We start from the raw sequence: 15,777 nt of genomic DNA on the forward strand, positions 1-15,777 counted from the left end.
CACGCCACCGTAGCTGTTGGCCTTTATCGGCACGGGCATGGCACGATGATGATGATGATCGGCGGTGCTCGTACGCACCCGGGGCGACGGGGACGAGCCGGGGCCAGTGCCGGCGCCATCGTTTCCGCTTCCGGAACCCTTCGACGTGCCGGACCACAGGATGGTCGAACCCGTGCTATTGCTAATGTGACTAGCGTGGCTACTGTTGCTACTGCTGTACCCGCCACCTCCCAGACCACCACCCCCCGCACTACCACCACCAGCACTGACACTACCGCTCCCGAGACCGCTAGCGCGAGTTCCACCGACACCGTTCCCGGGTACCGGGGCGTCGGTACGCTTCACCACTTTCCGGCTCAAACAGTTCTCACTGCCGGACTTGGGCAACTGTTGCGCGTGCTGGTCCCTCTGTGACTGTTCCTGGGGCTCTGTGACCTGCAGCTGCGCACTTGCAGTTGTTGCACCCGCGGACGACACGCCACAGTGTGGCCAAAAGTCGCAGGAGCTAGCGGTACAACTGAAAGTACATAATAAGAAAAGGATGGTACGTCATGGTACGGAGCGGCTGTAAGCGGCCATTAGGGCGTTAGTGGAGGGCTTTGGGGCGGGCTGGGTGCTATTTTAATTTCGCTTTACTCATTTCATACCGGGTTCTGGGTTTTACTACTTTCCAGGGCCGGCGCTACACCGACCATCGACTTTATCGGGTTTCGTTTTTATTGATTGGTTTATGTTATGCCATTTGTTAGAGGTTGTTGTTGGGGGAAGAGCCCCTGGGGTGGGGTGGTTTTGGGTTGTTAGCGGGTTTTAGTTTCGATCACTATCGGTTAGTAGTTTTTAGTTTTTACTGTCTCCGTTATGTGTCTGTCCAGCACTTCACCAATTTAGTGTTTGTTAAGGTTCATTCTCTTTCCGAGCACAACGATCGACCGACCGCGAGGGTAAAGGAATTAAGAGCGTTAGTAGCCGATATGACTGTCCACGGACAGCTCAAGCGACGCGCCGTGAGTTGCCGTGATCTGCTGCCGTCCAGTCCGTTCCAGTCGCCGTTTTGGTAGAAAAATTTGATTTGAAATGCTACTACTAGTGTGCTTAACGTAAGTGCTCCGGATGCCTTCGTTCGTCTCCAGACATTCGTTGGCCTCTGCACCGTTGCCTGGGGGCCGTCGGGGCTTTCGTAATCAGTTCTTTATAAATTCTTTTGAGGCACCCTGTCCCGGCGCTCTGGCTCCGACGGCCTGCTCCTTCGAGCGATCGTATACGGAAGGTGGGCTACCCCCTGTTCGACGTACGCGATCCGGTGGATCGTTATTGCTTGCGAGATACAGAGAGACAGAGGCCGGGGGATAGCGAGTGAGCGGGGTTGCCAGCACCGTGTGCTCTCGCCGGAAGCTTATCCTTAGCCAGCACCTTAACCAGTCTGCAAGCGTACACTATTGCCAATCCGTGCCGCTCCACGCGACATCCGGTTCCCCACTCGTCTGCGCCGGGGGTTTGTGGAAAGAAAGCTTAGAAAAGTAGCTGTTGAGTAGGCACAGTGATCGCGGGAAGTAGTAGTAGTAGCTACTGGGTTCTGTGTGTGCTAGTGTGTAACGTTGTGTGGTTTTGTGTCCCCAGTGCTGCACCCGTACATTCGCCTGGCTGTCTACAGCGATCGGCGTAGACGAAGCGGAAGCTAGTGCGAGTGTGTCGTTTGCTGAATTTTGCCTAGTGCGGGAAGTCTTAGTCAATACCTTCCGGACGATGGTGTCCCGGCGACCGCCGATGACGGTGGCGCTACGGCGCTGCGGCCCGCCATCGATTCGCGATGCATCTGCACCTTGTTCTTGGTGGCGTAAAGGAACTTCTTCACCAGTTCGGCTTCCTTGAAGGTCGTGATCGGGGCCACGGTGGGCTCTCCGGTGCCGTACTCGGGCGTTAGCCGCTCGGAGTCGTACTCGGAGTCGGGAGTCTGCTGGCGCATCAGGTACAGATCGGTTGGCTGCTGATACCGGACGGTGCCGGGGGCCGGCACTGGTGACCGTTCGCGTGCCACCAGCCCCCGGTGGTGCCCGGCACGGTAGCCGCCCGAACCCATCATGATGGGTGACCGTGTCATCGTGACACGGTTCAGCTCGTACGGGAGCTCCGGTTCGTACAGGCCACGATTGAGTCCCCCGAACAGGGACGTCTGTGGCGAGCGTTGGCGCGAAGTGGACGACTGACTGTACTCGTTGCTGGACGAGGTGCCCGTCGAGCTGAACACTCGGTCGTGCGAGTACGAACGCTTCTCGTTCGTGACGTACGTCCGCTTGTCGGTGCTCCGGTCCGCCGGGCCGAGGCCGAGATTGTCGTCGAACGATTTGCTCTTGTCAAACTCGCCGTAACTCTCGTACGGTAGACCCGTGACACTGGCGAGGCTTCCCGAGCCTAGCCCGTAGCTGTTGTTGTTGTCGAACGACTTGCTTTTGTCCACCACATCCAGCGTGTTGGAGGCCGTTTCGCGCCGTAGCCGATCCAGCGTACTGCTCGGGGAGATCCGGCTGTACACGAGCCCACCACCAGCCATCAGACTGTCCTGGCTGAGCATCTGCGGCAGGGGACCCTGCTTGCGGCCGGCTGAAGTGGCGGTGGCGCCGATCGCGTAAGCTGGTTGTTGTTTCGGTGGAATCGTTCCTAGCCGGACCACTACCTTGTGGGGCACCTGCTGTTGCTGCACGGGTATCTGCTGGCGGCTAGGGGATCGCTCCGACAGTTGTAGCGATCTGCCAGATTCCAGTAAGAACCAGAGTCAATTGAAGAAGAGAAAACAGAAACAAATTAGTACAACTATGTCTGGCGACCGGCGGGCAACAGACTTCACAAGTCAGCACCAATACGCAACAGTGCGCCAATCCTACGATCAGCCATCAGCTGCTCTACCGGAGACTGGCCACTGGACTAAGGGTAGAGCATTGTAACTAAAGTAGTAATCAACTGGCGTAGCCAAGCGGCGAGAATGCGCACGAGGATGTGTTCTAAAGACTACTACGATCGCTACGGCGACGCTGCTTTCGATCTGCTGCTGGGGCTTGTTTGACACACATCTGCAGCCCCATCGGGCTACTGTCCTTTGTACACTGTGCAGGGCAAGCAAGGTTTAGTGACCATCGAAATTTACTTCTACTGATGCTCAGTGAGGATAGCCTCCGCTAATAGTTTCAAGCACATGCTCAGTGTATTCGTCGCCCTCTACGATGCCTGCACCAGCCAGCTTTTCCATATTACCCTGTCAATCGGAGGAGTGCACGTCGACTGTGGCTTTGCTTCACTAGGATAGCAGAGGCCATGCTACTCTGCTAGTGAGAAGAGGAAACCAAAGACACTCTCTTTGAGGCGTGAAGTAAAAGAGAAAACTGTTAGCATTAAGGTGACTGCGATTGCTAATGAAATGGTGACCCGGGTGAGTTGTATGACTTGCTATGATGTTGGTGATTGGTTCCAGAGAGGTTCTTTCAGACTTGATCCAGACCAAATGGGCGCAATGAGTGACAAGCTCAGTCGTTTCGGATGAGTCGATTGAAAGTGATGGTGATCGAAAAGATTGCTGATGTTGAGGTGAGATTGTGATGGCTGGCGGGCACTACTGATCAACTACTACACGAGCGGCAACAGAAGATGCTAATGAGATAAACAATCGAAAGCCGTCTTCGTGGTCGAGACGTACGGTGGCGCTCCTTACCTAGACCGGCGTATCTTGTAGTCACCTCCGAGGGACACCACCGGCTGTATTCGTACGTTGCCACCACGCTGCTGCTGGTTTCTCCGGTAGCTGTTGCTAGGGCTAGTGGCCGGTACGTTCTCTTCCCGGCTGTAACTCGAGCTAGACGAGCTACGACTGCTGGTTCGCATGAAGCCTTCATCGTAGCGAAGCTGCTGCCGCTCGAGGGTGCTGCTCCTTGAGCCCGAGCTCTGCCGGGATACCAGTGAAGACTGGGAGCTGTTGCTGGGGTCCCCTTTCCGCTTGCTGCGATCGTCCGGTGTCCGGGAGCGCTTTTCCGGAGTCAGAGATCGCTGTTTCTTCAAATTACGTGCACTTCCGTACTCGTCGTTGTTGTCGTACAGTCGCTCGGGGGTCAGTGATCGTTGGACCTTCAGAAGAGTGTGACCAGCGGGGACACCGGTGGCCGATAGCATCGTACTCTGGCTCTGGCTCGGACTGCCCGTACCGAAGCCGGTAGCCCACCCTTTCATCTGGTTGATGTAGGATGTGGACGATTTGTAGCTCAGTGCCAACGAGGACGACTGATCTTCGCTGATCTCTTCGTCCTCGTCGTCATCATCGTCGTCGTCTACGTCGTCGTTGGAATAATCTGAAAGAGGCAAATACGCGTGTTCGGTGAGTGGTACCGAACCGGAATCCGAAGCGGGAGCCTTACCTGATCGAGCACCACTATCACAGGAGTTGAGTCGTTGATTGCCCACCGAGTCCGACCGGAAACCGTACGGTAGGCCCGGAGCCGAGTTCGCCTTGGTCGAGAACTGGGATCGTCGTGAGCGGTGGCCAAGGGCAAGTCCACCACCGTCGAGGGATTTGTTCTTGTCAAACTTCCGCAGCGACTCGCTAGAAGCATACCCAAGTACTGCCCTGTTGACGGTGAGACTGTTCCCCGGTATGGCCTTGGGGAAGATCGGTGAACTCAGGGTGGGCGGTTTTTCCTTCTTCGTCAGATAGTTCGGCGAATTACCGGTCAGCGTGGCGAACGTGGGCGAACGGGTACGCCGTATGAGGGAGCTCTTCAGAGGCTGCTGTGGCTGCTGTTGCGATGACTGCGGTTGCTTCGGTGGCTGGGAGCCAGTGGCCGCCCCGGGAGGGTTAAAGTCGTAGTCGAAACTTTTGGAAAACGCATCCACTCCCCCGGCGTGGGCAGCCGGGCCATACCCTACTCCCGTCCGGTCGTTCTGGTCCGGTGGCCTCCGGTTCAGACGTCGATCGTACTCGAAGCTGCGCGAAAACACCATCCCCTTGGGGTTGTGATTTTCGTTGTCCACCACGGAGAGAAATATTCTCGTGCCCGGTTTGATGTCCCCTAGGCGGGTCTTGTTGGACTGCGCCTGCTGCTGTTGTTGCTGCTGCTGCTGTTGGGAGTCCTGGAAGGCTGGTGGGGGCGATAGGATCGGCGTCACCGGTGGTGGACTTCCGTCGATGAGGTTTCGCTTTATCGACAGACACGCCGGCCGGTTGCTTAGGGTGCCCGACGCACTCGGGTCGATCTTCAGGATCGTCACATTGTCCTGACGCTGCACCTTCTGCAGTAGCTGCTGGCTGCCGGACCGTGGGGCGGCAGTACCCTTGCCACGCGATTCGTTGCGATTGATCAGGTCCTCCAGTTTGCTGCCCTGGCCGGGCCGACCCGTATAGCGATTTTCATCGTACACAATGTACTTGCGCGACACTTTGGACCCGTCCAGCGGGGCTGCTACATTGCCGGGCGCACTGCTACCACCAAACTGGTAGCTGGTGCGCCCGGTGGCCAATCCTGGCGCCGGTTGCCCGCTGACCTGCACCCAGCCCGATTTGTTGAGGAAGATCTCGTTCTTCTTCAGGTTCTCGCCGAACAGATAGGTCGGCTTACCGCCATTCGCTGAGGTGCGGTAGTGCATGTTGGCCGCCGGATCTTTTTCGGGCCGCTCTGTCGGGTCGGCTGCTCCTCGATCGGCTCGCTTTCGTTCGTTCTTTTGTTGCTCGGACTCTAGCGGTCGCGCTCCATCGAACGTACCATCCTCGGCGTCGGTCGCCGTGAGGAAACTGTCGGAAGAGGTCGGATCCTGCCGACCGCTCACCGGAATCTCCGGCAGAGGAAAATCGATAATGTCGCACTCATCTTGACCGGTGGCCGTGCCGTACTCATCACTGGCCGGTTCGTCCCGCTGTTCACCTGGCTGGCCAGTCGCTGCGTTGCCGGTTGTGTCCGCTGGATTACCTTCAGCCGCTTCGGAACTTTGCTGACCCGCTGGCGGATGTTCTTTTGATCTGCAAATAATGCAAACGAGGGAAAGTGTTGGTTAAATTTTTTCTCAGCAAAAGGAACTGATTGGCAATTAAAGTGCAAATTAGGAACCAAACTAAAAATCTAGATAGTGACTCCAGACTCATTTTTTATTGCCATAGCTTTTAGATTACATCCACTAGACTTTTAATGATCATCTGTCCTGCGGACCCTCCAGAAGTTTATTAAACAAATTCTAACAATTTGGCGGCTATTCTAACGATAGACATTGACAATATTGCTTGCTTAACCTTGCCCCGACATTGGTATGCCGGGTTATAGCCTTCGTTTATTTTGTATCCCAAATAGTCCAACGGAAATTGAAAATAAACTTTATTGTAACTCAATCCTCACGCCAGGACTCAGACATGCTGGCCGGATGGTAACCAAAACAAATTAAAAATTGTCCCAGATTAACGGATTGTAAATTGGGTTCGCCATTTTTGTACGTTGTTTTCCATTTTCAACTTTCCTCCACGTGACCGGCTTGAAAAGCTTGCTCATTTCCTCTCACTCCCTTTCTCTCGCTTCTTGTTCTGGACCTTAACTCAACGGTGTGTCCTGTGTAACTTGCGTCATCTTAAGCGAATGAAACCGATCCGACGACTAGCGGATGGTGAACCGACCCCAAGAGCCCCAAGTTCAATTCCACCGTTTTTTCCGGGCATTGTTCTCCACTTCGAAGGGTCCTTTTTGTACGCGGCCATCCAGAAATTTTTCGGTCAATGTTATGGGAAGGGCAACTCCTCCCTAAACAACGGTTCCGCGTAAATATTTACCATTTCCATTCTTCTGTTTTTTTTTCTGTCAGGAAGCGGCGCACAAACGAGGAAAACTGGGCTTCACCCAAGCCGGTACTCAGCGGGACATTTCGGGCACTCTGGCGCTTAGAAATTAGTTGCCTCAGAGTGTCAGCTTCTAAGGTGGCGCGTGGAAACCAAACCATTTGGTCCGCTTCCGCTTCAGCCCGATGCCGGTATTCCCGTGGTTTTTGGTCGCCATTTGTAATTTGCTGCTTTTCCCTGCCTTTTAGGTGATTGTTTGTTTTCTTGACGGGCCCGTTCATAATTTTTACGTTGTCGTTCCCGTCCGAACTGATTAAAATACAGCCCGAACGTGACAATCAGGTCCGTAAAAGCCAAACCAGATGACAAATGACAGAGGCTCCGCAACTGCTCAGGTGTTGGCCATAAGCTTCCCCGGGGGGTCGGCCGCCTTTTCGGCGAGAACTTTTCTAATTACTACCATCGACCATACTGTTGGGCGTCGTTACATTGATTTGACAGTGCCTGTTGGCGGCCATTCTTCAAACGGTTCGCAATCCGCTCGACCGCGGACCAGGTGAGAGGCGTCAAGCATTGTTGGATGCTTGGCTGGCACCGGATTGGTGGGATGGGCAGGTGCCCGCTGGAGGCATTCGAAATTCGTCATGACAGGCACGTTTTCGGTACAGGGTAATCATTTATCATTATTTTAAGCAACTCGCTGGCCGTGACCACCGAGCGACACGACCGCGGTGCTAAATGATGCATTAGTGATTTGCGCGGCCGGCCTTCGCGGGACGAAGATTGATTTTGATCACATAATTAGGAACCCACAGTTCCGGTGTTGGCCCGTGGCGGACCTGTGCCTGATTTATGCACCGTCCTAGGGTGAATATTTAAATATGATTCATATTTCGATAAACTGTGAACTAAAGATTATTATTCAGGCCTAGGATGAAGAGTTTATGGCTCGATAATAATCCACATTAATAATGAATCAGGACGCTATGGCTGCTGGTGGGGTCTCTTGGTGATTTAATAATGGAGCCGAGGAGACTAGAAGAAAGGCATCCTTAAAATTTGATAACGAACATCCACGTTGTGTGTGGCCAGTGATGGGCAGGTGATTTGTGGAATTATGGCGGTCCAATTTACTTCGCTAGCAAATTTGGAAAACTCTATAAATATAATCCGTTTCAGCGTTGAGTGATAAGCTGAAAGGATTAGTTATCATATCAGACTAGTTGCTTAAGAGTTCTGTGGCGTGTGGCGGTGTTATTTTGAAATAGAATAAATATGGAATTCGTTACTGTTTAGATCATGTGTTTGATGAAAATTCTATGACAGCCAACGGGACAATTCCAATTACTTCAGAAGCAAAGGGGAAATCCAAGAACCAATAAGACTCAGAGACTTTCAGGTTTCATCGGAACAAATCCTATAGTGCAATTGATCGCAAGAGAGATATTTATCACCAAAAACTATTGCTCTCAATTTACTTCCAGCAAAACCGTACCGACCAGCTGTCGGATTCAATTGTGTTCCAAGCTCTAATCAAAACGCTCCAGACACCATCTGCTGCTGTTGACTGCTGGGCGCGCCCATTAAGCGCGACTCTCCGAAGATGGGCTCGTTAAAGTTAATTACTTCGCCCTGGATGACCATTTCCCACGCCGTTATTGGATTGCAATCGCGCTTTTTTGCGCTTTCCCCGGCTTGGGGGCCGGTCCAGAAAATCCGGAAATGCGCACAACGAAAGTTCGTGATCGGCCTGTAAAAATGTGTGTCCAGGCCAGTCCGGCTTGAATTATGTTACCGTTTCTGGTGTCCGTTTTTCTCCGTTTCTTTTCGCCATTCAACCGATTTTCCACTCGAACCATTTTTTAATCGTTCTTGCGCGACCACGCGCTCTATAGAAGCACGTGAACCGAGGAAAATCGGCACAGTAGTAACGGCATGGCGCGGCCCGGAAAGTTTGCCACACGGGGGAGGCATGAGCCACCGTAGCGAGTCACTGATTGGAGAAAAATCGCACCAAACGAGAACATAATTACTAATCCACACCCCGGGATGGCGTTAAGCCTAACGTGAATGCAAAAGCGGCCCGCCCGCAGTCGCAGGTTGTGAAGTCTTACGCCAGTCGAGGCAAGCTCGGGTGGCCGCTTCTTTGCGTGCGATTCTTCGAAGCCAAATCTTCTTTAATCGTGGATAAGCTTTCGCATATGGCAGCATAAAGTTACCTTCCCCGACGGTGGGGCCGATCAACGCAACGTCATCCAATTGGGAGTAAGCTGATTTGGCTTCGCAAAACGAGGGTAAAACTTTCGCAAACATAATGTGAGCGAGTGCTTATATAACAGCGATACACCTTTCGATGAACCATGAAATCTTCTTTTTCGTGCTTCTTTTAATAAATGTTACAATTTTTGGTTTTGGACAAGAAAAACAATTTCGTCGTATGTAAACGAATGTAAGAACATTTTAGAAAGATTGCATGCTCTGGTAGAAAATAAGATTGAGTTGTTTTGTTTTAAGTATAATATAATATGATGTAAGTGTTTCAACAAAATGATGTTCAACTACCGAACCCTTTTAATGTCCTTCTCTTTAATCATCTAAATGTGTTGCAAACAATTTCATTTCATTCCGTTATATAATAATTATCATCAACCTAGACTATCCGCAATCCGAATATCGTACCGAACGCAATGGTTCCGCAAAAAAGCAAATTATTTTCCTTTCCCATCAAACCGCAAGTCGGCTCCCGAGTTACACCGGAACCGGGAAACCCGGTGGTAAGGAAATGTGCCAAATCTTCGAATTTCCCGCCTGGTTTGTCGCGTTTGTTGCGACGGCCACCGGCTGCGGGGAAAATATGAGTTAATTCGAACCGAGCTTTCCCGACCGACTCCGGCGATCGGTGGCAATAAACCGATTGGCACGGTACGGCCCGGTCGATGACGATGTGTGATGGGCGGTTTTATGAGCGAAATAAAATGCGAGCAACAGCCCCGAGGGTTTCTCTTGCCAACGAAACGATGCCATCTTCCCAGTCGGCCGTTCATCGCGCCATCTGCAGGGTTTTGCGGTTCCACCGGATTCGCCGCGCTCCATCAAAATCATGGCCCCAACGGGTACGGCGCGGATGGATCCGAGCCGTACCCGTCAACGGATCACCGGGACCGGTAAATGTCATCGTTGGGACCTGCAGACCTTTTCATGTCCTTTAAGTTGCGCCTCCGGAGGCTCGGGTGGCTGAGCGAGCAGCCGGCATTCGTAGTATCGCCGGAAGGGTTTTGTTTGATTTCGGCGAACGGTGAGCATACGAATTGCGGTTCGGCATCGGTTTGGGTTGAAAAAGTTTATGCATACCGCGTTCGCTCGTGGGTCGCCCGGCCTCGATGAATGTTTGTAGAAGCGAAATTGTGATGACGAAATTCTATTTTCGATTAATCAGATGAACGCGACCAAATGTGTTTCTTTGGGCCACTTGTGGGTGCGACTTCAATTATGAATTGAAATCAAATTGAGTTTAAATCTCGCGTAGTCAGTCGTTCTGTTGCGAAGCTTTCAGCAGTACCAACAGCGGCTCATAGGAAAATGGGACCCCGTGACACTATCACAGCTTCGTACATTGTGTAACAGAATGTAATTAGGAATTTATCTCCCATGTTCGATGCGCCGAATGCTGACTCCCCGAGGTGCCAGAGAAGCTTTGGTGTGTCGAAAATGTAATCAATGTGGCGGGTGTAGCCTGGGCTCATTATGATAATTTGGTGTTGAATATATTGTAAAATTATATTACTTCACGAAACAAATGGCAAGTAAATAGTTTCCTTTTTATCAAACCACTCTCTGACCCTGGTTGGTTCATACAACAGATCGGTTTTGGCGTGTTCTCTCTTTGACTAAATGTAGAGCTGCTCAACCCAACAACAAAGCTTTCGCTTCAATTTCACTCCCAATATTGGCCAGATTAAAGCGTACACGCTCAATGGTTGGCACATTAATGGGAAATTGAATGTTATCTAGAATCATCGTCCAATGCCTGCCAAAGCCACATTGTCGGAGGCTAAGAGCCTGTCTAGGCTATTTGCGAAACCGTCGAAGCCGTATCGATTATTATCCTTTGGCATGTCCGCAAATGGAACGAACGAACGAACGATGCTCCGTTCCGGCCTGTGCTCCGGGGCTGGCTTAGGTCCGGTCGAACGTCCATTTCCTTCGAGGCTGCCGCTGGGTCTATTCACCCCAACACGGGAGCTCGTCTCCGGTCCAGTATGAATATCCGCTCCGCTCCATCGACTATCGTGCGGAGGCTATTCTCTCCTGTTGGCGACATTTTGTTTTCTGTAGGAATTTCTAGGCACTGAATACCAATCGGGCTTACGTCCGTGTCCTTTCCAGGCCCGGTGCCCGAAGTCCGGCGTCCCAACAAATATAAGATAAATAGGTGAATGGAGCAAAGAAAATATTTTACGAAAGCACAAGCCAAACTTTCGTGGACACTTTCCCCCAGGACTAACAGGCTCCGAGCGGAGTACTCGGTGTTGAAGTGTGCGCCAGCGAAAGTGTTGAAGCGAACAGATTAAATAACTCCCCGTGGGGCAGTTGCCGAGCCCCGGGATGGTGACTTTAAAGTGGGCTACCGTTGGTGCAATAAATAAATGTGGAATGTGATTAAAATCCTGTGGTGTTATATTTTGCAAGAACCGATTCGTTCGGTGTACCTCAGCACTTGACGCCCCGTTGGATGGTTTTGTGGATGGATCTTGGAAAAGCTGTTGAGCAAATATTTTGGCTAGTTGAAGGAGTAGCGTATGTCGTCAACAGAAAGCGTCTGCCTGAGTAAACCGAGCCACGATACGGCGGCCAACTGCTACCGATAGCTAGTGAGGCGATAATCTGCTTAAGAAAAGTTCCTGACAAAAGTTAGCCCCCCGTAGGGGATAGTCAACACCGGTTGCGGGTCGAGTCAAGCCTTGCTAACGACTTTGGCAAGTAGTTGCTAGCTCATTGGCTCAACATTGTTCCCTCTGGAAGGCTGGCATTTTGTTGGGACCGAGATCAAAGCTAGTGTTCTACGTTTGTTGCCCCATTCGCAAGATGAACAATAAACGTGAGCTAAAAATCGATCGATTTTCATCGCTTCCCTTAAACGGTTCAAATCGAGCCTCCGCGAAAGAGAAATAAGTGGAAATAATCCTTTTTCTCTGAAATATAATTTAATTGCTTGCTTGTTTAGTAAATTCATCCATTGTTGTTGTCGCGCGCTGGAGGTCGTATTATTGATTACGAGGCTCGTACGTGTGGTAAAGGTTAACCCGGAAAATGTATTCACCCGAAACGATGGGGTTTAAAGGGCAATCAAACGCTTCCCATATCCGTCGTGTCTGGTGGTCTGTGCTAAAAATATTGCAACCTGTGTGTATGGGGATTGCACTTTATTCAAGGGCCATGGTTCAACCTTTTTTAGCAATTAGTAAAGTGCTTTGGAAAAGTGATGAGTCTGATGACCTATGGAACTGGAAATATTAACACTGTGTAAGCGTCGCCTCTGCTATTCACATTTCACTGGAACTGTTAACGATCGTTTCGAGAGATTGCAGGACAATTACTTAAACTCTTCGTCCTTGTGAACACATGTTACAGCGTTCGTTCGGTTCCAAACTCATGGCGGGAAAATTTGTACCAATTTTTGCTTTTTCTTTCTCTCCAGGGCGAATCGATTTCCGTCATACATCTCAACGCTCCGTGATGTACGTAGCCGACCGTAGGGTCAGTTTAATGTCCACGCTGTGGGCGATGGGAAATGGTTATTGAATATAACATTTCTTGCCATGCACCACCTCTGTCACATGATGTAATCGGATAGTGGCATAATTATGTACATTCATCCGATTCTTCCATTACAATGGCACAGGTGGAAATGAATATCAAAGTGAGGCTGATATTAATTATTGCTTTCGGAATTGTTTCCCGTTCCCCCCAATGAGTGTGGGTTTCCATGTGTTTCTTTGCTGAAGTAGTAATGGAGGCGCTAGGTGGCTTCTTCTGAAGAATTGTCCCATTGTGCGCTTTTATCCAATCCATATAGTTTATTATTTGAATGACAATAAACATGCAGCTAATAATCGAAAGCTCACGAAGCAAAATTCACATCCGCAAACCTCTTGCAGGTAGTTTTCGATGCGTCGTAAGAAATGTTCAACAAAAACACTCCTCGCCGGCACCGGACCAATAGGTCGGAGTGGCCACACAACCAACCTGTTCTCCTTTAGCCAGCAAGGTATCGGAGCTCACGAAGCTCTGAACACAAATAACTATTTTCTTTTTGTCTCTGTGACGCCTATGTTTTTTTCAAAACTCGAGAACAGGAAATGCATCTCCCGGATGGGTCGGATAAGGCGTTCACTGTACTTCCACCTGAGCGCGTCCGTTAGCACTGCAGCCTTCGCAGCGAGGCAGAACTTAAAGCTCCGTTTTGCCCCGTGGGCGCTACCGCGCGGCTGAACGATGTGTTGAGTTTTCCATTTCCACACCAGCTATGGGGCTGCTGCCAGGGGGGGTTTCCACCCCAATGGGGTCGAACAAGAATTTTCGTTCGAAACGAGGATGGAAAACTCTTTCGGAACCGCACACATACACATACAGCGTGGTATCGGTGGCGAACACAGTCGCAGCACAGACTGCATCGATTTCGGTCGCCGGCTGCCAGTACATGGCAGTTCCGCTTTCCGGAAGCAGACAGGCCTCGCTTCCGGTTTGTGCACTATCATGCAAACGTGCTGCGCGTGTGTCAGTAAGGACTTCCGTTCCTGTTCGTACGGGTTCGATGCTGACACTCTCACAGGCACGCTCGGAACCGAGGCGGCCTCGGTGGTCCCGGATGGAGTGCATGTGGCCCGGAGACGCGCCTTGAAATTGCATAGTTTCATTACTCCATTATTGAACAGTGCATTTTATGCACTCATTGTGCCGCCAGCCCTCCACACGCCCTCCAAGTGCAGGTTGGGTCCGACTGATTCGCGAACCGGAACAATGGCACCGCGCGGCAGCAGCGGATGGGTGGTCTATTGGTAGGTGTGTGACGAATCAATTACCCAACATCATTGATGTATGGAAAAGCCACACAAAACACGATTCAACGGCACCGGTCCATGGCCGTGGTGCATATTCGCCCATATCAACGCATATTCCGGATCTATCGTCCCGTCGCGAATGGTTGGCCATAGCTTGGGGTGTTTTTGTTTTCGTTGGAACTAATTTTGTTGCCTGTCATGCCGGAAGCTTTGTGGTGCTGCAACGGGCCAATGCAATGTTGCGATTGGTGACTAAACGGCGCGTAATTATCGAACGGCGCCATTGCTGTGGTCGGCTGATGATTAAACGAGTCTATCGATTACTTGAACCGAAGTTGATTAAACCAATCACACAAGCAGTTTGGAGAGGTGAAATCACCGCGCTTTGTCGAGTGAGTAGTGATGAGTCAATGGCCAGCAGTCCTGCGATGAAGCTACATCGAGCAGAACCGTGTATTTCGTCCTTCTAAATAAAAGTCCTTGTTGTTTGCAAGCTTTCGCGACAGCATGCATATAGTGCAAGATGAAGCTAAGCTTGGCGCCAGGAAGTACCTCTTACACAAGTCCCTTAAGTATCGATTAGTATAAATCACTTCCAAGAAGTCTTCAATACTAAAAACTGTTCAACAACTGATTGAGATGAGAGCTTTACAATTATTGTTTCGAGTTTTTGTTAAGAACATTACATAGAAGTCTCGATGCCGTCTACTTTCACTCAAGTATGTCCTTGTCGGATAATCTTTCTTCTCATATGACCTGACGCACTGGTTTGTGCACAGTGTCGTTCAGACAGCTATTCGATTGATTGATGAACAAATAGTGGTCTCGTGATCTAACTTTTTGATTATCACTCGAAAAAGAGATGCAAAGTTTATTGCAGGCAGGCACTCGTCGCAGGGCTAAAACAACTCAACGCAAACAATAAATTGAAGCTTATCTACGAACGCCGGGCGTATCACGCGAAACAAAACGAACGTCAACATAATCGGAACGTCTTATCGAAACAGATCATTAAGCATCTCTCCGCTGCTGCACAAAACGTCCAGCATCCGATCGCCACGTGACCTAACTCGGCCATCATTTAGGTTAACGGGTCACCTCTTAGTCACATGCCATCCGTGACTCGAACAGAAGCGGACTTCGGGTACAATGAGTAATGACGCCCTTGCACGTGGCGATGCGGCTTCATCGATAAAAAATCGTTTGTTTTGACGGCAATAACTGAAGAGAGTGACTCATGCCGTTCCCGTGGACCAGCGACGACCACCAGAGAGGGTTATCAGTGGGTAATTGTATCGCAGCGTCTAGCCCGAACTGGTTTTCAAGTGCACCCCAATCGGGGGCCGATATCATGGCGTAAATCCGAACCCAAACGTTTGGTCCACGGTCCAGTAGGAGGGTTGTGTTTATATTGACGACGTATCTCTTCCGGTCAGCCCAACGGCGTCGCGAGGTATTTTCGCGCGTGCCACATGACTCAACTTCGGTGGAGCATCCCCCTATTGTACTGGAGTGTTATCTTATCGAAAACGACCGGCGATAGATACGGTGGGGCATTGGCCATTTTCGTATGGTGGCTTGGACGCGATGGCTGCCAATTTCCTGCCCTATAAATCTGTAGCACACGGTGCGTATGGCATGTGACTCTGGAGGCGAGTGCCATCACCTGCCGCGAAGAACGACGCCAACTGATTATCGCCACCACAGATAAGGGTTCCGTGATTGTGGGGATGGTTCTGATATAGCATTCCGTAGCCTGCTTGTATGAAAAAGAGGGCCGCGCTGGAACTCGCTGCTCATTGAGTGTCGAACGACTCCAGAAGACGCATCGCGGAGGATCTTACAGAAACGTCCAACAGAGAGTGGTTGTGGAGAAGCGAAAAGAAGGTTAGTAGGGTGCGGATTAGTAGCATAATCTGTGTT

This window comes from Anopheles bellator, chromosome 1 (assembly GCF_943735745.2).
Source record: "Anopheles bellator chromosome 1, idAnoBellAS_SP24_06.2, whole genome shotgun sequence".
In the NCBI taxonomy this organism is placed as follows: domain Eukaryota; kingdom Metazoa; phylum Arthropoda; class Insecta; order Diptera; family Culicidae; genus Anopheles; species Anopheles bellator.